Source organism: Chiloscyllium punctatum, chromosome 52, assembly GCF_047496795.1.
Source record: "Chiloscyllium punctatum isolate Juve2018m chromosome 52, sChiPun1.3, whole genome shotgun sequence".
NCBI lineage: Eukaryota > Metazoa > Chordata > Chondrichthyes > Orectolobiformes > Hemiscylliidae > Chiloscyllium > Chiloscyllium punctatum.
In genome coordinates this window covers 28,901,668-28,922,821 of record NC_092790.1, presented here as the reverse complement: position 1 = coordinate 28,922,821, position 21,154 = coordinate 28,901,668, and the positions used below count along the sequence as shown (strand labels likewise).

At 43.6% G+C, this 21,154-nt stretch overlaps 1 long non-coding RNA gene across 1 annotated transcript in view; it reads left to right on the top strand.

The window, feature by feature from the left end:
• The first annotated feature begins 12,632 nt into the window (after positions 1 to 12,632).
• Positions 12,633 to 21,154, top strand: part of LOC140470970 (uncharacterized) — a 31,267-nt gene continuing 22,745 nt past the window's right edge. The window contains exons 1-2 of the long non-coding RNA XR_011956815.1: positions 12,633 to 12,731; positions 13,709 to 13,824. This is a non-coding gene — a long non-coding RNA (uncharacterized lncRNA). The remainder of the gene's footprint in view (positions 12,732 to 13,708; positions 13,825 to 21,154) is intronic.

The following is a 21,154-nucleotide window of genomic DNA, read 5'->3' as shown; positions in this document are numbered from 1 at the left end:
CCCAACTCTGCAGACTTGTAAATAAACCTTTGTTTTCCTGAATTTGTCTCGAGCGATTATTAAGAAGCGATTTTCGTTTCTAACAAGGTATATCAAACTCACATTGTTTCATGACCTTTTCCTCTGGGTTCTTCAATGAACAAACTTGTTTTGTTATCTGAATAACTATGTTTCATGTGATTTGTTTCACATAAAATATTTCATTAGGATCTTGCGAACTATTAAGAAGTGTTCATTTTTAAAATTTAGGTAGCTTGATTATTAAGCAAGAAAAGGTTAGCGTTTTACTCCCACTGAATCATTCCTCTATAAAAGGTAACAAGCTTTTTATTTTTTCTGGACTTTGACTATATGGAAGTCAATTCTGAAAGAAAAAAATCCTCGTCGGTAATGTTCCCACATATGTGGAGTAATTGCTTCTGGTCAGTCTTCAGGTTATAGAGGCTCGGAAAGAAATGAGTTGGCCAAAGTTAGCAACATCATTTCGATGGACTATGCTCATTGGGGAAACTTGCAGGATCTGCAGAAGGAACACGTGTTTCAGAGTGTATGCAATAAACCTGAACATTGTTATTTTTTCACAGAGCTTGTGACCCGACTGGAGCAGCAATGAAGCTCGAATTGTTTTTTAAATTTCCGAGCTTGCCAAATTATTGTTGGTAAATGCAGGTGACTTTATCAAAGCACATTTCACACTCCCCAGCCAGGAATTTGGTCCCAATTCTGTCAGTCCATCCATTCCTATGGATAACAGGTATTTTAAATGTGAGCACTCCATTTAACTATTTGAATTGAATACTTCAGTGGTTACATCCTCTTGGATTCTTAATTTCAAATTACTCAATGTGATTTTTTTGTCCCCCCTGAATTTGCCAAGCACTGGGCAATTCTGGAATATTCCAAATATTTACAATAGATGCATTCACACTATTGAAGGCAACCTGGCAGATTTGAATACCATTCAGGTCGTCAACAACAATACATAAGTAACTTTATGAATTGCTTACTGTACACCAACAACACAAGCCAAGTATTAGTGAAACCACAGATTCTCTCCCAAGGATTCCAAAATCGAAACAGTGCATTCCAGATATGCTCACTCTCACCATCTGGGAGCAGTCTCCCAAAGTGCTCCCAGAATTTAGAAAGCACATAAACTGCCCTCCAAAGCTAAATCTGCTCTCACAGGCTTCACCCTTATTGCATACAATGACATTTATTGTTCAGTTCTTTAACGTGACAAATGATTTTACAAACAATTTGTAAAATACTTTAAATCCTGAAGAAATGTGGTGTCAGCCCTTTGTAGAAGTGAATGGAAAGTGTGATGTTTGCTTGACCTTTGGCTCTATGTATCAGACTGAACTGAACCTTTAGCAAGATGTGGGATGTTTCCCACACACTTTGTTTAAAAAAGCAAAGATTATGCTCTGAGATTTAAATGTTCAATCAGGTTTAATAAAAATCCTTCCAAAAACTGAGTTTGACTTCAGTTCCTTTAAAGAGACATGCTCTTGTCCTTCAATTTTGTGACATGTGATCATTCTTTGGTAAAGGTGGCTGTGTGTAACACTGCAGGATGTTGTGCTGAAGTGCATCATTGGGTGGAGGAGCTTTATTACTGGTGTAACTTGGCTAATTTTGAGATGGAATATTATTGAGAGTTAAATCTTGTTTTTAAACCGAGACGTACTTGTGTAACTCAAGTGTGGAAACTATGCTCACGTTTGCAATGAACCTTTCACTTTTGGAGATTAGTATTTTTCTGATCGGTTTTGTAAATAAAGTTCACTAGAGAAAGCACAGTGCTGGAGAACTGCAGCTCCAGCAGCATCTCTGAGGGGAATAAAACATTGGAAGCTCCAAGTCTCATGACCATTTGTCCGTTCAGACGAAGAGTCACTGAAATTGAAATGTAACATTATTTTTCTCTTCACCGATGCCCTCAGAACTGCTGAGTTTCTCCAGCACTTTGTTTCTGGGATTCAGATCTCCAGCACCTGCAGTTTATTGTTTTGTTATAGATCTATGATTTGACTTGGGGAGCGAGAGGCAGCAACTGCGATCAACTTGGATAAAACTCTCCAACCATGGAAAACAAACACATAGTTCTTTATACTTTGCAAAACACAACTGTAAATAAGAAATACAATTAAGCTAAGTGCAAGGCGGCATACCACCTGCCTTGTCTCAAACTTGCTACTCATCTTTGAGAACTAATCTGTCAGAATTGTGTTTGCTCCCTTCCTTTGAGATCACAGTCCACAAATGTCCCAGTTGCAATTCCTAAGCCGGGCCCAGTTACCACATTGCAGTGGGGTGGGGAGCTTTGTGTCAGCCTGAAGTTTTTGTTAAGAGCAACATTGCGTGTTGAAGTTGACGGTTTTGGCGAATATTGCGTCATCAATCTTGGAGGAAATCCTTCCGAATATATTGATTAACTGGACTGAGCCTGTTTACATGCAGCCCTGTTAGTAGTGCGGTCATATTCTCAGTTAATAATCACACAATACCAGGTTATAGTCCAACAGGTTTAATTGGAAGCACACTAGCTTTCGGAGCACCGCTCCTTCATCAGGTGATTGTGGAGGGCACAATTCTAAGGCACAGAATTTATAGCAAAGATTTAGTGTGATGTAACTGAAATTATCAATTGAAAAATACCTTGATTATCTGTTGAGTCTTTCATCTGTTCGAATACCATGATAGTTTCACTTTTTTCATGTGTAAATCACAAAACCTTTTTTTTAAAGTTGCATTCCTGACAGTGGCCCATCAAATCACTCATTGTATTAATCACTGCACAGTCTCAACAAAGGAATGAAACTGGATGGATCACATTACATCTACCAATGCACTGGAAAATACAACCACACAATCAGCCCTCTTGACCCTTCTGTCTCACTGTGGGCCAACAACAGCAGCAGAACTGTATTCCAGCCCAATCTGAAATCTCATGGCCTGGTATATTCCCCACTCAACCATTAACATCAAGGCAGGGGATCAACCCTAGTTCAATGGAGAGTTCCGCAGGGCATGCCAGGAGCAATACCAGGCATAACTAAAAATGTGGTGCCAACCTGGTGAAGCTACCCAACCTGCATGCCAAACAGCGTAAGCAACACCAAATAGAACTATGTGATCCAACAACTCATGGATCAGATCGGAGCTCTGCAGTTCTGCCACACCTAGTCAGGAATGGTGATGGACAATTAAACAACTCACTGCAGGAAGCATCACAGATATCCCCACCCTTACAGATGGAGGGGTCTCACACATCCATGCAACAGACAAGAAAACAGCATTTGCAGCAATCTTCAGCCAGCAGTGCCAAGTGGATGAGTCTTCTACATTGGTCCCTGACATCAGAGACGTGAATCAACTTGGTTGAAAACTTATTTCAAATCAGATCAAGAAATGGAGAAGTAGTGTAAAGGCAGTCAGCCCTACCAAAATTGTGGCAATAATACTGATGGCTGTGCTCCAGAAATTGCTGCCCACCAAGACAAGTCCAGCACTGGCACCTACTGACATTGTGGAACATTCCCAGGGATGTTCAACACAAAAACGCAGGACAGAGCCAACGCATCCAATTTCCCTCCATCAGTTGACATTCACTCAGCAGTGAAGTGATGGAAGGTGTCATCAACAGTGCTGTCAAGCAGCTGCTCAGCAATAACCTTCTGTGACACCCAGTTTGGGTTCTGCCAGAGCCACTCAGTTCCTGATCCTGTTACAGACTGGATTCACAAACTGACAAACAGCTGAATTCCAAAGGGGAGGTGAGGGTGATAGTCCAGTCCCACTCCATGACCACTATTTCGACTTCAGTGATATCACCGGACCTCACCACAGTCTCAGCTCATTTACTGAAACTCTCATTCATTCATTTTGTTAACACTAGATTTCATTATCTAAACCCACTCCTGGCCAGCATCCCACAATCACCCTCCCTATAATCTCCAGAATATTGAAAACTCTACCGCCCAAGTACTCACTTGTACCAGAACTTGCTGATCCATCAAAAGGCTCCCATTTATAAGCAACAACAATTTACTTTCACACCCTTGATTTAATTCCAGGCTGTAATCATTCCTATCTTCCTGCACCACACACCCTTTCATATCTCAATAACTTAGTTTAGACTCCCAATGATGTGTTTATTTTTGAGTTCAGCTGTGTGACTGTTTTGAAAGATTCCAAGGCAACGTGGTCTGGAATTCCCACCCTCTAAGATCTGCTTTCTTCCTTTAAGGCATTCCAGAAAAATTGCTTATTTGGCAATGGTTTTGGTCACTGGACATAATATTCTCCAGCTGTGGCCTTATGTCAAAAGTTCTCAATATTTTTGTGAAATTAAAAACATGTTGAGTTGTGCAGATATCTTCTACTTTTCACTATCGCTGAGTGAATAATCTGTAATGTCTCTTGCCCAACCACATTGTGGGAGCACCTTCACCATTCAAACTGCAGCTGTACAAGGAAGTCAAACATCACCCTCTCCACAGGCAACAGGGCTTTGGCAATGATCACTGGTATCTGTGGAAGGAGAAAATACACATGATGTTTCAGGGAGTGCAATATGAATTATATGGATTGAAAATGGTGCAGAATTTGACTGTCAGAAATGGAAGAAAAATCCACTCACTATTGGAAAACAAGAATTCTTGACTGTCAAAGATATTGTGTAAAAAAAAAACCTGATAATGGAGCAGCATACGGTCAGGAGTCGGGCAGCAGTGGACAATCCATTTACAAAAAGGTCTGTGAACGTCGTAGTAAAATACTAAACGTGGCAAAAATACACTCATGTGAGACTGAGGAAGCTGGATAACGAACAAGTGGACATCAAGGAGCCCAGAGGTGAATCAGAGCAGTGTTCACTTTTATGATCCCACAGTCAGAGCTGTCTAGCACAAAAACAGACTCTTCAGTCCAAGCCATCTATGCAAACCAGATATTCTAACCTAAACTATTCCCATTTGCCAGCACTTGACTGACATCCCTCTGAACCCTTCCTATTCAAATGCCTTTTAAATGTTACAATTTTGGTTGACCTTTAGGCTCCTTTTGAATTTTCCCCTCTCACCCTAAACCTATATCCTCTCGTTCTGGGTTCCACCACCCCAGGGTAAACACCTTGTCTATTTACGCTATCCATGCCCCTCACGATTTTATAAACCTCTTCAACATCACACCTCAGCCTATGACACTCCAGGGAAAATGGCCCCAGCCTATTATGCCTCTCCCTGCAACTCAAATCCTCCAACCCTGGCAACATCCTTAAAAAATCAATTCTCAAACCTTCCATGTTTCAGTGCCTCTTTCTGATAAGAGGGAGACCAGAATTCCACACAATATTCCAAAAGTGGCCTAACCAATGTCCTGTACAGCTCCTTCACTCAATGCTCTGACCAACGAAGGGAAGAATCGCAAACAATTTCTTCACTGTCCTATCTACCTGTGACTCTACTTTCAAGGAACTATGAACCTGCATTCCAAGGTCTCTTTGTTCAGCAAGACTCTCCAAGACCTTACAATTCAGTGTGAGTCCTGCTCTGATTTGCTTTTCTAAAATGCAGCCCCTCACATTTATCTAAATTAAACCCTATCTGCCACTCCGCAGCCCATTGGCCCATATGATCAATATCCCATTGTATTCTGAGATAACTTTTATCACTGTCCACAATACCTCCAATTTTGGTGTCATCTGCAAACTTATGAACAGTACCGGCTCTATTCACATCCAAATCATTTAAATGGATGAAGAAACAAATCCAAGAAAACAAAACATCAATTTCTCTGGGTTTGAATGTGCTCTGGGTAAATCCTGCCCTCTGAATCTCTACCAGGGAGGGCTGCACATACATCCCTCTGAACTTTGCCCCCAACAAAGCTGGCGGCTGCGCACGTGTCCAGTGAATCTTTGCCCCGAATAAAGATGGCAGCGATCACACAATGAGGTTATTTTCCAGTTTACTGCAAAAACGGGACTGTATGTTTCAAATTTGTATTTTCCGATGTGCACCAAATGTTTGTAAAGCCTCTCAGCCCATACCAATACCATTTCCCTCCCACTTCCTGCTGTTTATTTCTTTCCTTACCAACAGCTCTCCATCCACATGTCCCGCACATCCGCGCCCACCGCAAGGATGATCACGTGGTATAGTCTCGTCCCGTCCTTCTTTTACTTTGATTGGTCGGAGGACCAAATGCCCCGCCAGGTCCTCCAGCTCTGACCCTGCCTTTCCATTGGTCTTCCGCTGACATCAACTACCAGGGGCCCATTGTTGCCTGGAGCATGCGCACTGCTTTGTGGCTTTTGTTGCTGTTTATCAGTTACAAGAGTGAGACACAAAGTTAAAAATCACACAACCACCTGATGAAGAAGCTGCAAAGCTAGTCCTTCCAAATAAACCTGTTGGACTATAACCTGGTGTTCTGTGAATTTTAATTTTGTCCATCCTAATCGAACACCAGCACCTGAAAGTCAAGAGTGTGGGAGGAATGCAAAATATAACAACAAAAGAACTAGGAACAGGAGAAGGCCGTCCTGCCCTTTGAGCTTGCTCTGCCATTCATTAAGATCATGGCTGATCATTTTGTGGACGCAGAACCATTTACTAACGTTCTCACCATATCCCTTAATTAATTAAGTAATTCTTTTTTTTAAAAAAAGCTACCTTAGCTTTAAAAACGTTTACTGAACTAGCATCAACAATTTCCTTGGCAATGAATTCCACAGAGGTCAAGAAGTTCTTCTCAATTCAGTCCTAAATTTGCTGCCTCTAGGCTTATGGTGATGCCCTCTTGTCCTAGCTTCACCTGCCAGTGGGAACATTCTCTCTACTTCTGTTTTATCCATTCCATTCATTATTTTATATGTTTCCCATTCTTCTGAATTCCAATCAATATAATCCCAATCTACTCAGTCTCTGTTAAGCCAACCCCCTCAACTCCGGAATCAACCTAGTTAACCTCCTCTGCACCCCCTCTAGTGCCAGTACATCCTTGAGCTAGTAAGGAGACAGAAACTGCATGCAGTACTCCAGGTGTGGCCTCACCAGCACCCAATACAGCTGGAACATAACCTCTGCTTTTAAACACGATCCCTTCAGCAATGAAGGCCAACATTCCATTTGCTTTCTGAGTTGATTGTTGTACCTGGTGACCAACCTTCATGCAGAAGGTTACTCAGGTGCCCCTGCATAGCAAATGATGCAACTTTTTAAAATTCAAGTAATAATCTCTTTTTTAATGTTACTCCAACCAAACAGTAGGACTTTACATTTATGAACATTATATTCCAAATGCCAGACCATTGCCCACTCACTCAATGTATTAATGTTCCTCTGCAAAGTTTCCCAGTTCTCCGCACACTTTGTTCTGCTACTCATCTTAGTGTCATATGCAAACTTTGACACCCTACATGTGGTCGCCAACTCCAAATCATCTGTATCAATTCTAAATAATCACAGTCCCAACACTGATCCCTGAGGCACACTATCAGTCACTGATTGCCAGCCGGAATAGTACTCATTTATCCCCACACTTTGCTTCCTGTTAGTCAACCAATCTTCTATCCATGATAATACTCTACTCCTAATGCCATGCACCTTTATATTATGCAACAGCCTCTTGCACAGCACCTTGTTGAAGGCCTTTTGGAAATCCGGGTACACCACATCCACTGGGTCCTTGTTGTCCACCTTGCTCGAAATGTCTTCATAGAATTCCAAAAGGTTTGTGAAGCATGACCTGCCCTACATGAACCCATGCTCTGTTGTCCAATGGGACAATTTCTATTAAGATTCCCTGCTATTTCTTCCTTGACAATAGACCCAAGCATCTTTCCCACTACAGAGAATAAGCTAACTTGTGTATAATTCCCCACCTTTTGTCCACCTCCTTTTTAAAAACGTGGCATCAGTTTTGCTGCTTTCCAATCTGCTGGGACTGCCACAGAGTCCAGTGAATTTTGGAAAATTACTGCCAGTGCATTTTCTATTTCTCCTGGCATCTCCTTTAGTACCCTGGGATGCATTCCATCAGGCTCAGAAGACTTTTCTGTCATTAGGTCAATTAACTCCAACAGTCCAACACTCGCTGTTCTGTAATAATGATGGTTTCCAAATCCTCACCTATCTTTGTCTCTTTGCTAATTATTGGCAAGATATCAGTTTCCTCCACTGTGATATCCCATAATTAAATGTTCCTTCTCATTTTCCAAAGGACCAACATTTACTTTAGCCACTATTTTCTCATTCAATATGAAATTTTGTTTTCTGTCTTTATAGTCTGTGCTAGATTTTTTTCTCATGTTCTATCTTACTTTTCTTTATAACTCTTCTGTGGCTTTCTGTTGACCTTTATAGTTTTCCCAGTTCTAGTTTCAGGCTGTTATTGGCCACTTTGCATGCCTTCTCTTTCAATTTGATTGCTTTCCGTAGATACCCATCACAGAGTATGCCTTTTCTTACAGTCCTTCCTTTTCACTGAAATATATCATTGCTGAGCACTTTGTAAAGTACCTCTGAAAATCTTCCACTGCTCATCAACTGTCCCACCATAAAATCTTTGTTTCCAGTCTACTTTATCCAGGTTCTCCCTCATTCTAGTGTCGTTTCCTGTGTTGAAGCACAGGACCCAGGTATGAGATTTTATCTTCACACTCTCCATATGTATTCTAAATTCAACCATACAGTGATCACTTCTTTCAAGAGGATCCCTAACTCTGAGGTCATTAATTATTCCTGTCTCATTGCACAGGGCCAGATGCTGGATAGATTGCTCCCTTGTCAGTTCCATTTCATACTGTTCAAGAAAACTATCATGGATACACTTAATAAACTCAAGGCTACCTTGACTGAGCTGGTTTGATCAACCTACATGTAGATTAAAATCACCCATGATAATAGCCATACCATTTTTACAGGCAATAGTTATTTCTTTGTTTATTGCCCATCCCAATGTGATGTTATTATTTGGTGGCCTGCACACTACACCTGTCAGTGACTTTCTTGTTGGAATTTTGAATGCATCATTCCTGTTTCTCCTACTGTACAGCAATAACAACAACTACTTGCATTGTATGGAATCTTTTACAATGGCAAATCTCCTAAGGTGCTTCCTGGATGATCAAAACGTTGATTAAAGAGAATGATTTTAAAATACATCTTAAAGGAGGATAGAGAAGGTTAGGGAGGGTATTCCACAGACTTCTGCCCTTGACAGCACCATTCGTGGAGTGATGCAGGTGGGGTGGTTTGGAAAGGGAACATGCAAAGGGGAAATGGAGGAGCACAGGCAGTGCATAAGGTCTTAAGGACAGAGGAGGTTCCAGATTGAGTCTCTCTGTCACAGAGTATGGCTGCCTCATGGAGTTTGAAGCTCTGCAATGGGTCCATGCATGTCACATTAGTCGAGGAGAGTATAACGGTGGCTGAGAGAACTTTTGATGAGGACTAGTCGCCTGAGGTAGTGTGCGCTGAGGTTAGAAACAGAAGAGGAGAGGTCACACTCCTTGGAGTTTTTTTTATAGGCCTCCACAGAGTTCCAGGGAGGTGGAAGAGAGGATTAGCAAAATTATTCTGGATAGGAGTGAAAGTAACAGGGTGGTCATTATGGGGGACTTTAACTTCCCCAAAATTGACTGGAAATGCTATAACTAATAGATTGGATGGATCAGTTTTATCCAATGTGTACAGGAGGGTTTCCTGACACAGTATGTTGAAGGGCCGACAAGAGGGGCGGCCACATTGGATGTGGTCCTTGGTAATGAACCAGACTAGGAGTTTGATTTAGTTGTAGGTGAGCACTTTGGAATGTGACCATAATTGAGTTAAGTTTAGTTTAGCAAGGGAAAGGAATAAGTACATGCCACAGGTGAAGAGTTATTGATGGGGCAAGGGCAATTATAATGGTATTAGGCAAGAATTAGATGCACAGAATGGGGAAGCAAAATGCAGGGTATGCAGACAATGGAAATGTGGAGCTGATTTAAGGTATTGTGTGTCCTTGATAGGTATGTCCCTGTCAGGCAGGCGGAAGTGATAAGGTAAAGGAACCTTGGTTTACTGTGGAAACTGCATCTCTTGTTACGAAGAAGAAGAAGGCTAAGATGTTGATGAGGCAAGATGGTTCAGATGAGGCGATGGAGAATTAAGATCAGCTAAGAAGGATTTAAAGAGAGAGTTAAAAAGAGCAAAGAGAGGACACGAGCAGTCTTTAACAAATAGAATAAAAGAGAACCCTAAAGCTTTGTATAGGTATGTGAGGAATAAAAAGATGATTAGGGTAGGAATAGGGCCAATCACAGACAGAATGGGAAGATGAGTGTTGACCCTGTGGAGATTGGAGAGATGCTAAATGAACATTTCTCATCAGTTTTCACTCAGGAAAAGGAGAATATTTTGGAGGAGGAGAATGAAGTATGAGATATTAGACTAGAAATTATCAAGGTTAGTTACGAACACGTGTTATCAATGATGGAAGGAGTGAAAATAGACAAGTCCCCTGGGCTGGATGGGATTTATCCGAGGATTCTCTGGGAAGCTAGGGAGAAGGTAGCATAGCCTTTGGCTTGGATATTTGAGTTGCCATTGTCTGCAGATTTGGTACCAGAGCACTGGAAGATTGCAAATGTTGTGCCCTTGTTCAAGAAGGGTAGTAGAGAGCCTTACTTCTTTTGTAGGAAATGTTTAGGAAAGGATTATAAGAGATAAGATTTATAATCATCTGGCAAACATCAATTTGATTTCAGATAGTCAACTTGGCTTTGTCAAGGGCAGGTCATGTCTCACAAACCTCATTGAGTTTTTTGAGAAGGTCACCAAGCATGTAGATGAGGGTAGGGCATTTGACATGGTATACATGGACAAAAGTAAAGCCTTTGACAAGGTTCCACATGGTAGGCTGTTGGAAAAAATGCAGAGCCATAGAATTGAGGGTGATTTAGCAGTTTCGATTAGAAACTTGCTTTCTGAAAGAAGGCAGCGAGTGGTGGTTGATGTAAAATATTCAGCCTGGATTCCAGTTACTAGTCACGTGTCACCAGGATCTATTTTGGAACCACTGCAGGGAGAGGTGAATGGATTAGGAAATTTGCAGATGCCACTAAAGTCAGTGTAGTAGTGGACAGTGTGGAAGAATGTTACAGGTTGCAAGGGGACATGGATAAACTGCAGAATTGGGCTGAGAGGTGGCAAATAGAGTTCAATGCAACTAAATGTGAGGTGATGCACTTTGAGAAGAATAACAGGAAGGCTGAATACTGGGTCAATGGAAAGATTCTTGGTAGTGTGGTGTGCAGAGGGATCTTTGAGTCCATGTACATAGATCCCTGAAAGTTGCCACCCAGGTTGATAGTGCTGTTAAGAAGGCAAACGGTGTGTTAGGTTTCATTCGTGGAGGGATTGAGTTCCGAAGTTGATATACCATACTGCAACTCTACAAAACACTGGTGCAGTCACACTTGGAATATTGTGTTCAATATTCCTCTAGCTTATCTCTCCATGCTTCAGGCTCTCTGCCTTTATACCTGATGAAGGGCTTTTGCCCGAAACGTCGATTTTACTGCTCCTCGGATGCTGCCTGAACTGCGGTGCTCTTCCAGCACCTCTAATCCAGAATCTGTACCCGACCACATCACTTTGCCCCACAATCGTGGTATCTGGTTGTACAGAAGGAGGAGTGGCACAGTCTGTACTGAGATGCACTGGGGCCCTGAAACACATGGTAAAGACTGAAATCACCAGAGCATTGAGAGCCCCACCACATTGTTTGCATGTTCTATTGTTTTTACTCTGTTCCTGCCTTCCCTTGTTTTTTCTTAATCAAGTTGTTATTATACACACCTGCACAAGCTGTGAAATGAACTCAGCCCTCTCGATCCAAGATTCAGGATATTTTCACCACATCACAAGGCATCGACTCTAACCTCCCCTGTCCCTTAGCCGACTGAGTCGCGCCTGAATCAACTCCGCAATTGGGAGGAAGGGGCGGAACAGGAGGACCGAGCAGCAGCCGGTCGGCTAACCAGAGTGAGTTAGGAGCGGGGCCAAAGCATTCTCGGGAGTGAACGCTTCAGGATTGGTCAGAAAGCAAACTATTTTGCAGGATTGATCATTCTCACTACATAGTGGAGCATTCAACCTTTCTCATGAATCAATGTGAGATTTTTACAAAATAGTTGAGATGTAAATCTGATAACGTACATTAGGGAGATTTAAACAATCCTTGGATAAACACATGGGTGATTTTGCAAAAGTTTAGGGGGACGAGCTGAGAATAATTCACAGGTCGGCGTGAATAATTCACAGGTCGGTTTACACAATGCGAGTAAGAAATTTATTTTCAAACTCCCAGAACGATTAGTAATTTACATACCTGGCTAGTATGGTTAAATTGGACCGAACAATCTATTTGTATACTAATGATCTCAATGACTGTAACTCGACAGAGCAACTGTTAATGACTAATATTTTACCCATGATCCTGTGCTGATATGAATATTCTCTGTAAACTCACCGATAATCTCAGACGCACGCGCGGTTTGGTTTCTATGTGGAGCATGCGCAGTGTCACATTGATCAGGACACCGAGAGAGAGACATGGAGCGGCTTTCTCCGGCAGCGGCTGCGATCAGCTTCAGAGAGTCGCGCTAAGAGCCGGTGTGAGGGAGCCTCGCTGGGAAAAAGGAGCGAAGAGAATTCACAATTTCCTGGATACAGGTTAAAAATAACTCTAAAAAGTGCCTCCAGGCCCGGGTAAGGAGGTGGCGGTCTCTGATCAGGGAAGCGGCCCAGGGTCACGGCCGCCATTTGTTTGAGGGAAGAGGGAGCGCGGTCCTGAGGGCCGCCATCTTGAGAAGGTCAAGGTGCAGGAGGGCGGGGCTCTCGGGGTCTGTAGAACAATCAGAGGAAAGGGAAGACCCATTGTTCTTGATTAATTCCACGAACACAGCTTCACTGGGCGATCCTGCAGGAATATCCTCTCTCAGTCCTGCTGTGATGTTTCACCCCATCAGAACCAGCAGCTCTCCTCCTCTCTCAGCTCCCCTTCTGTCCTTCCTGCAGCATCTGTCCCCTGGAACATTGAGCTGCCTGTCCTGTCCCTCCCTCAGCTGTTGTTTCTGTAATACCTGTGATATCCCAGTCCCATCTTAGATTACTTCACTAAAGACAGGAATGCACTCGATGGATTTTTCTTAACATCAGCAATTGTTTAATACTCATTTACACGTTTTTAATTACATTGTTTTTGAAGCATTTACTTCACATTCAATCATTTGCAATGGTGGGATTTGAACCTGTGTCCAGAGAACACTTGCTGAGTTTCTGGATAAATTGTCATACAATAATGCCTCTAGGCCATCACTTCGCCTGCTCACAGTTTGTATATCCCAGTGCAACATGAATCAAAACTCTTTCTTCCAGCACAATTGTTTGACCCGGCATTCTGATGATGTGACTCGGTAACTTTCCATGTGGTATCCCTCACTGTGTGGGTCTAATTGCTGCCTCTGTCAGCGTCTCTCACTTTTGAAGCTACTCCAGATCATGAGCCAACAGAATTCTCCATTCCAGAGAGATGAGGCAACACAGGTCAGGATTTTCCAGATCTCTGTGGGCTCAGTGCCATTCTATATGTGTAACCCTCAAAGCATTCGTCTAATTGCCCATTCTGCCTATTTCTGTGTCCTCTACAGGTACTCATGAAGTTCCAGACTCAATAGACTTGCCAACTGCTGGTTGGGATGATGGTTGGTCAGCCAGAAAGACAAAGTCAGGGAGGTCGGGAGTCTTCAATAAATCCTGCTGCCAGGTAAGATCATTCCAGTGCACAGAGCAGAAAGTAATAATCACCACGCCTGCTGCAAGTTTTGTTGCAATGAGACAGCATCGGGAGTTCCCAGTTATCAGTCCAGGCCTGTGCTTTCTTAGGGAGCATCAGAACAACTGAGGGGAAAGCAGGCCTCCCACGAGAGGGTGGTAATGCAGCCTGGGATCTTTCTGTTCCCTATTCCCTCTCCAACATTGTATCTATTGCTTGTATTGAGGACCAGTGTCTTCAATCATTCTAACTCCTATAACAGTTCCTATCTCTGTCATCTCCTCCCCTCTCACCAATTATTTCACATATTTGAAACCTCCAGTCCAGATGACCATCTGTATCGCTGTAACTTGCTTCAGTCTCTACAACATGCCTTGTCTCGATAGTCTCCTCCTCCAATAACTGGAGACATAGGGTCTGTTTCTGTGTGGTATGACTCTTCGGCCGAGGTTTCCTAAATGGAATGAGTCGGGTTTGCCTGTGTTTGGCTCATATCCCTTCAAACCTTCTCCTCTCCATGTACCTGCCCGAGTGTCTTTTCCATGTTGTAATTGTACTTGTTTTTACCATTTCCTCTGGCAGTCCATTCCGTCTATGCACCATCCTCTGTGGATAATGTTGCCCCTCAGCTCCCTCTTTAAATCCTTGCTGTCTCACGTCACGTTTATGCCTCTATCTTTGGACTCACCTACCCTTGGCAATTCACCTTACTTAGACCATACATGGTTTCATAAACTTGTATAAGGTCACCCCGTGGCCTCCTCTGCCCAGGAAAAATATTGACGACAGAGTTACCAATATCTCCAACTCATGTACTCAATGCTCTCACCAATGCTCTCACAAGTGTGCCAATTGCCGCTTTCAACACCCTGTCGCCCTGTGATGCCAGTCAAAGGAACAATGTAACTGCACCCCTTGGTCTCTCTCTTTTCTACAACACTGTTCAGGGCCCAACCATTACCCGTGTTAGTCCTCCTTGGTTTGTCTGAACTAAATCCAACAACTGAATTAAACTCCATCTTTCATTCCTTGGCCCCTTCGTCTATCATTTTGGTCACATCTTGAGCAAACTCCAGTCAAGTTTGTGGGACATGTTTTCCCATGCACAAAGCCATGCTGGCTGTCCGTAATCAGGCCTTATCTTTCCAAATGCATGGATGGCCTACCTCTCAGAATGACCTCCAACAACAGACCCACCCTGATGTCTCGATCATCAGTCTGAAGTTCCCTGGCTTTCTCTTGCAGCCTTTCTTAATTAATGACACAACATTATAATCATAGTTGGAGGCATACCGCACTCCGCACTGTTCAGTTAACGCTAACCATACTCTAAAACAGATCTCATCCCACCTGCCTGTTTCTGGATCATATCCCTTCAAACCGTTCCTATTTCTGTACTAATCTAAATGTCTGTTAAACATTGTAATTGTCCCCAGGTTCTTGGGAAGTTCATTTCACACACAACCCACCCTCTGTGTAACAATGTGCCTCTCAAGTCTTTTTTTTTAAATGTCTCTCCTCTAAACTTAAAAATGTAGTGCCTTGTCTTGAAACTCCCCTGTCCGTGGGAAAAGACAACTCCCATTAACTCTATCTATCCCCCTCATGATTTTATAAACTTCTTTGAGGTCATCTGTCAACATTCAGGTTTCAGTGAAAAATACCAACCTATTCAGCCTTTCTTTATACTGAAGCCTTTCGTACCCAGCCACTTCCCAGTAAACCTCCTCCCAACCCTTTCCAGCTGAATAATATCCTTCCTATAACTAGGCGACCAGAACTGGACACAGTATTCCAGAAGAGGACTCACCAATGGCCTGTATAATCTCAATGCGACTTCCCAACTCCTATATCCAAAGGACTGAGCAATGAAAGCAAGTGAGGCAAGCACCTTTTTTTAAACTATCCTGTCTCTCCATGTTACAAACTTCAAAGAATTATGTAGCTGAACCCTGAGGTCCCTCTGTTCTACAACACTACTGAAGGTCTTGCCATTAATTGTATAAGCCCTACCCGGGTTTGTTGTACAAAATGCATTACCTCGCATTTATTCAGATTGAACTCCATTGACAGTTTTTCAGCCATTCACACCTTTCATCAGGATCCCTTTGTAATCCCAGAAAACCTTCTTCACTGTCCACAATGCCACCCTCCAGTCTAACAGCCCATCACACCTAGCTCTCTAAGTTACAAATATCTCTGTTAGGGGCCCTACAATTTCTTCACCAGCTTCCCACAATGTCCTGAGATCCATTTGATCAGGTCCTGGGGATTTATCTACCTTTGTGTTTTAAAACCTCCAGCACCTCCTTTTCTATCATGTGGACTCATTTCAAGACGTTGAGTCATAGAGATGTACAGCACAGAAACAGGCCCTTCGGACCAACTCCTGCATGACGTTTCTCGTCACATTTGCCACAATTTTGCCAATATCCCTCTGAACCTTTGCTATTCATACACCCATCCACATGCCTTTTAAATGTATTTCTATCAGCCTCCACTATTTGCTCTGGCAGCTTATTCCATCCACTCTGTGGGAGCCAGTTGTCCTTTAGACCCCTTTGAAAAGTTTCCCTCGCCTGGGGAAATGACCTTGTCTATTGACCCTGTCGATGACCATCATGATTTTAAACACCTTTTATCGGTTCACTCCTCAGCCTCCCATGTTCAAGTGAAAACAGCCCCAGCCTATTCAGGCTTTTCCCTGAAGCACAAACCCTCCAACCCTGGCAACATCTTTGGTCATTTCTTCTGAACCCATTCATGTTCCACAACATCCTTCCGATGACATTGAGACCAGAATTGCAGACAGTATTCCAATAGTGGTCAGGCCAAACACTGTTTAGTTCCCTGAGCGCCCCAGTCTTTATCCACAGTAAGTTCCAAAGTGAAATATTTGTTTTGGATCTTGTAGTTTCACACATCGTTGCCTTCATTGATTATTAAGGAGACCGGGTTTGTCCCGAGCTCTTCTTTTGCTCTTAATACACTTGTAAAGTCTCTTTGGATTCTCCTTAACTTTCTCTGCCAACGCTATCTCGTGTCCCCTTTTTACATTCCTGATTTCTATCCTAAGTGTATTTCTACAGCCCTGATGCTCCTGAAGGGATTCCCTTGAGCCAGCCAGTTATATCTGACATGTGACCCCCTTTTTCTTGACCACAGCCTCAACTCAGCCAGTGTTTCCTAATTCAGTCAGCATTCAGCTGCACACTAACAGGAACACACTGGCGCTGAACGCTCCTTTTATCTCGATTTTAAAATATTCCTACTTGCCAGATTTCCCTTTATCTGCAAATACTCTCCCCTGATCTACTTTAAAAATTCCTGTCTAATACTATCTTGCTCCATTGAATAACTTTAACTTGTGGACCAGGCCTGTCCTTTTCCATCGCTATTTTCAAACTAATACAATTGTGGTAACTTTCCAAAGTGCTCCCCCACTAACACCTCAGTCCCGTTCCTGACCTTGTTTCCCAAGGGGAGGTCAGGTTTAGCCCCACTCTCCAGTTGGGCCACTTACATAATGACTGGGAGTTTTCGGAACACACTTAACAAATTCCTTCTAACCAAATGCTTAACTTAGTAACAATCCCAGTCCAGGTTTGGAACGGTTAAGATCCCCTATCATTACAACCCTATTATTCTAAGAGATATCTGAAATCTCCTGACATATTTGCTCCTTCATCTCCGTTTGCCTATCGCTGTAGTCTGACCGTAGAAAACTAATGACCAATTTTTATTTCTCAGTTCCACTAATATCGTTTAACTGGGCGATCCTACATGAATCCTCCCTCTAGTTACTGCTGGGATGTTTCCCCCCAATCAAACCCACCAGCTCTCCTCCTGTTTTGCCTCCTGTTCTCTCCTTCCTGTAGCATCTGTCTCCGGAACATTGAGCTGCTGCTCCTGTTGCTCCCTCAGCTGTGTTTCTGTAATATCTATGGGATCCCAATCCCATGTTCCCATCCATGCTCTGGGTTCATCTGCCTTATCTGTCTGGCCCTTTGTATTGAAATAACTGCAGTTTAATCCACCACTTTTCCATAATTGTCTGCTATGTTCTTGCCTGCCTTGTCCACTTATATTCCTCTGTTGAACCTTTGTACCAGCCTCAACTTTCTTTCTGGCCTTATGACTCTTTGGGGTCACACAGCCCTGCCAGACAAGTTTAAATCCTCTCGAGCAGCTCCAGCAACGTTCCCCACCAGGATGTGGGTCCCCCTCCTGCTCCCAGTTCAGGTGTATTCCCCACCCTGTCTACCTGTGCTGACACCTTCAGACATCCAGGGACTTGCCCACCAAGGTCCCTGTGTCCCTCAGTTCTCCAGGAGGACCTACCATTCATGATGTATATCATTCATTTATTAGACTTCCCACAGTGCATTACCTCACAGTGACCAGAAGTAAACTCTGTCTGCCATTACTCTGCTCAGTTTATCATCTGATCGATATCAGACTGCAGCCTGAGTCCATCCCCCTCACTGTGGACAACACCCTCACCTTTCATGTTATCGGCAAACCTACTAATGTTACCGTCTGCTTTCACATCTGAGTGATTAATGTCCATAATGAACAGCATGGCTCCTGCACAGATCCCTGTGGTACATCCGCTGGGCAAAAGCTTTCAGTCACAAAACCAACCCTCCTCCACGTGTGGAGCCAATTTACCAACTGACCTTGGATCCCATGGGATCTTCCCTTTTGGACCAGCCTTCCGTGTGGGACCTTGTCAAAGACCTGAATGAACTCCATATAAACCACATCATCTGCACTGCCCTCATCAATATCAGAGGACAGTCGTCTAACAAATCCATACAGACAATCCCTAATGAAATTGCGGGGGGAATCCGTTTTTGGTGGATACATTCTTCCTCTTTTTTTGCAGTTCTGGTGTACTGCAGTGTGTTGTGGCCCTTTTGAACAGTGTCTTGATGCAACTTCTTTTGTGTGTGTTGAGGTGGTTGCTTTCATAGATCAGGACTTGGTCTGTGTGTGTTGCTTTCCTGTATACCTTTGTGGTGAATTCTCCATTCGGTGTTCTCTGTACCGTCACGTCTAGGAATGGGAGTTGGTTGTCCTTTTCTTACTCTCTTGTGAATCGGATTGCGGTGAGTGTGGCGTTGATGATCCGGTGTGTGTTCTCTATTTCTGTGTTTTTAATGATTACAAAGGTGTCCTCCACATATCTGACCCCGAGTTTGGGTTGAATTTGCAGTAAGACTGTTTGTTCTAATCTTTGCATTACCACTTCTGCTATGAGTCCAGAGATGGGTGAGTCCATGGGTGTGCCGTTGATTTGTTCATATATTTGGTTGTTGAATGTGAAGTGTGTTGTGAGGCACAGGTCCAGTAGTTTGAGTATGCCGTCTTTGTTGATAGGTTCAACGTCCTGTTGTCTGTTCTGTATGTCCAGCAGGTTGGCTATTGTTTCTCTGGCTAGGGTTTTGTCGATAGAGGTGAACAGTGCCATTACATCAAATGAGACCATAGTTTCTACCTTGTCTATGTGTATATTTCTGATGATGTCCAAGAATTCCTGTGTTGATTGTACAGAGTGTCTGGATCCACTGATCAGGTGTTTCAGTTTCTGCTGTAGTTCTTTAGCCAGTTTGTGTGATGGTGTCCCTGGTAGTGATACGATGGGTCTGAGTGGGATGTCTGGTTTGTGCACTTTAGATAGTCCATAGAATCTGGGGGTGTTGTTGGTTTCAGCTTTCATTCCCTGTCGGTCAAACCTGGTTATCTGTCCGTTTTTTATTGTAGGTTTCTCAGTGTGTTGTTTATCCTATTGGTGAGCTGCGGGGTGGGGTCAAACTCCACGCAATTTCATCCACAGATGCCTCAGGGAAAGACAACGGAATGAAGACATGCCACGACCCAAAGGACTAGCCACACTACCGTACATCAGGAACATTTCCGAACTGACAGCCAGACTACTGCGACCACTAGGACTCATAACAGCACACAAACCAACAGCCATTCTCAGACAACAACTCACCAGGACGATGGACCTGACACCCAGCATGAGCAAAACCAATGTAGTGTACAAAATCCCATGCAAGGACTGCACAAAACACTACATAGGACAAACAGGAAGACAGCTAACGATCCGCACCCATGAACGCCAAACTGGCCACGAAACGACACGACCAGCTATCCTTAGTAGCCACACATGCAGATGACAAGCAACGTGAGTTCGACTGGGACAACACTACTATTATAGAACAAGCCAAACAGAGAACATCCAGGGAATTCCTCGAGGCATGGCACTCATCCACAGATTCAATCTATAAGCACATCGACCTGGACCCAATATACTGGCCACTGCAGCGGACAGCTGGATATGACAACCGCAAGCGGCAGATACAAATCACTATAAATCCCGGAGGAAAGATCACAGAAGCGATTCACAGGAGGCTCCCAAGCACTGAGGATGTCACCTAGACAGGGGAAGAAACGTCTGCAACACAAATTCCCAACTCGGCGAACAGAACCACAACAACGAGCACCCGTGCTACAAATCTTCTCCCAAACTTTGAAGCCCTTTAGACTCTACTAAGCTCAGTCATGAACAAGCCACCATCTCTCTATTTCCTTTGCCTTGTTCAGTGTCTGCAACTTTCGCTGTATCTTCCAGTAAAGTTCTTTAGATACTGCAGGTCTGCCTAGCTCCCCAGATAACCTGTTTCATCCCCTACAGCTCCCTCAATCACTGTAACACCCTCTGCTCTGTCTAATCCTCCCCTTTCCCACTGTCTTCCAGGCACAACGGCGATCCTGTAAGAGAGCAGTGTGGAATGGGATGTTATAAATCTCAGCTGAGGCTTGAGGCCTACCATTACCTGGGAATCACAAGGGGAGAGAAGCTGAGAGAGAGCAGCACAAAGTGGGAGAATATAAATCAGCAGCGAGGGTCAAGGCCGACTGGGACTTGGCGTTGGATATAAAGCAGAGCAGGAGGCTCGAAATCAGCACTGAGTCACAGAGGGAGTGACCGTGTGAGGGAGCAACTTGGAGCAGGAGCTTGAGGCTGACTCACACCTGGGAGAATATAAATCAGCCCTGAGGATCGAGGCCTAGTTGTACCTGGGAGTCACAGAGACGGTGACACTGTGAGGGCGCAGACTGGAGTGAGAGCTGGATAATTACATGTCCGAGGAGACACATCACTGTGTGTGCACGTGTCCCTCCATTGTTCTGTGTTTGTGTGTGTATGCGTGCGTATCCCCTTCCCTCGCTGTGTGTGTGTAACTCTCCTCACTTGTGTGTTTGTACCTCCCTTGCTGTGTGTGAGCATGTCCCTCCTTCACTATGTGTG